The sequence below is a fragment of the Octopus sinensis genome, linkage group LG1 (assembly GCF_006345805.1).
Source record: "Octopus sinensis linkage group LG1, ASM634580v1, whole genome shotgun sequence".
Lineage (NCBI taxonomy): Eukaryota > Metazoa > Mollusca > Cephalopoda > Octopoda > Octopodidae > Octopus > Octopus sinensis.
The window spans coordinates 95,751,235-95,753,734 of NC_042997.1; positions in this window are offsets into that span (position 1 = coordinate 95,751,235).

A 2,500-nucleotide genomic window follows, 5' to 3' on the forward strand; every position below is an offset into this window, starting at 1 on the left:
TATTATTATTATTATGATTATTATTATTATTATTATTATTAATATTATTATTATTATTATTATTATTATATTATTATTATTATTATTATTATTATTATTATTATTATTTTATTATTATTATTATTATTTTATTATTATTATTATTATTATTATTCAGCTCACTGCCTGGAATCAAACTCGGAATCTTGGAGTTAGTAGCATGCGCTCTTAATCACTACGCCATATGCCCGTGTTAACAACAAACAAGATGAGGACAAATATCCGTCAAATTTAAATAATGTATACTAATATTAATACCTTTCGATTTTTATCGTAAATTTGGTTATACTGTATACATACATATGAGTGTGTGCGCGTGTGAGTGTGTGTGTGTATGCACGTGCGTGCATATTTATGTGTATATATTTTACATGTATGTGTGTTTGAATATTTGGGACACGCACAATCAAGTATGTCAAAATCAACAAGGCTTGCCTTCTTCAGCACATCAGTAAGGGGCATTCTTCCCGGTGAAGTCGAAACCTTGATAATGACGTGAGAGATTGATTATTACTTTAGTATATTCACAAAACTTCTGATGAAATCTAAAAAGCGTCACAATATTTGAACACAAAGGATGGACAAGATAATAATCTACCCTCTACAACGTACAATAGGTTTTCTCGCCAAGCATACCGAAGAACAGGCTATATTCAGTACTCGTCTATATATGATATACTAGCTTAAGGTCATCCGCTCTACGCGCAGGTAAGGGTGTGGTTGTTAATTTATCTTGCCTTCTTTCTGTTTCTTGACGCTACATTTTCCCCTCCTTGTTTCTCTCTCCTTTCTCCCTCACTTTTCCACTCTCTTACTATTCCTTTCTCTCAGATTCTCCCTCGCTTTCTCTTACTCTCTATCTATCCATGTACCATTTATAAAAATTAGATATCCGCACTTAAATTACAAATCCGCTTCCACAGTGTCCCCAAAATTTAATAAAATCCCCGTTTTCACACCAAAGCAACTACGTCTCTCAATCAATTCCTCAAGCTAGAGTTACCCGCTCCTGTAAATTTTAATCTCCTTCCAGCCCCATTTAGACCCCTTTTTACATAAAAATCCAAGTTGTATCAACAGAGAGATATACCCGGCCCTGCTCGGGTTTAAAATAATTTATAATTGTTTTACTTGTTTCGGTATTATAACTCGATTTCATTCGGGTCTACGCGGACAACATTTTAAGAGATGAGGTATTTTGCCCTAGAGGCCATGCCTTTCAATTAAGCAAACTCAAAGTTGCTCTGCAAACTCGCTAGGTGTACTTATTTTCAGCTCAATCCAACTACATATGCACACCTTACACATATATATATATATTATATATATATATATATACGCATTAAATATGTATATATAGACGCATTATATATACATGCCTACACACACACACACGCATGTATATATATAGTTAATCCAAATAAGAAAGCACAAAAAAACACAACAACGCGAGGACGTGGAACAAATATAGTATTATTGGACATATATATATATATATATATATATATATATATATATATATATATATACATATATGACATATATATATATATATATATATATATATATGACATATATATATATATATATATAATTTAACACAATATATCTGATTAATAATATCTGTTGTGATTGTGCGGTGGTGGTGGGCGATAACAATTCAGCGTTCTAAAAGATCTGTGGGGGGAATATTTAAACATTTTCGGCTGTCAACGCTTTCTCTCTATAGATACAGACAGATGTACAGTGAGAGAAGTGGTGGTGGAAGAAAGAGTGACAGAGACACGGCAAAGGCGGAGAGGGAATGAGAGTGGAAGGTGTCAAACGTATTTATAGAGAGATCGTGGAGGGAAGGAAGGAAAGAGAGAGATCGAGGAAGACAAGGTGATATCTGAAAGGGAGAGAAACGATATCTGAAAGTGAGACAAACACTCGTCAAAGTCTGGGTTTTGTTGCCCTAATAACCACAGCTTTTGAGATAGGGATTTCTAACCTAGTTCAGTCGCTTCCTCGTCTCTTTTTACATGTCTCTGTAAATTTTGGAGCCAATCCGACTCCATCTACCGTCCCTTAAACCGTTCTCATCCCAAAATGAGACAAACAAATTTTTCGCATTTCAGCTTTATAGATATTGATTAAATTTTCTCGATTTAATTTGTGTACGGGCTTAATTATTCTGTAGCATGAGATTGGGGCTTTTAATTGTAAATGAGTAGCCCTTTGTATGAGTACGTTAATTCAATCTGTCCATATGCTAGTTAAGAATGTGTATATAAGGTTCAATGTACAGCAAAGTGCATTCTTACATGTGACTATGCGTGTATGATTTTGCTTGTACGAGGTGAATTCAAAAGGTATTCGAGCTTAATTTTCCCGCCAAAACTAATGACGCGCGGGTGAAATACTTAGAATAGGGGGTGACGTCACCATTTTTGTTTAAGCGAAAAAGTTTTAGCGCCGG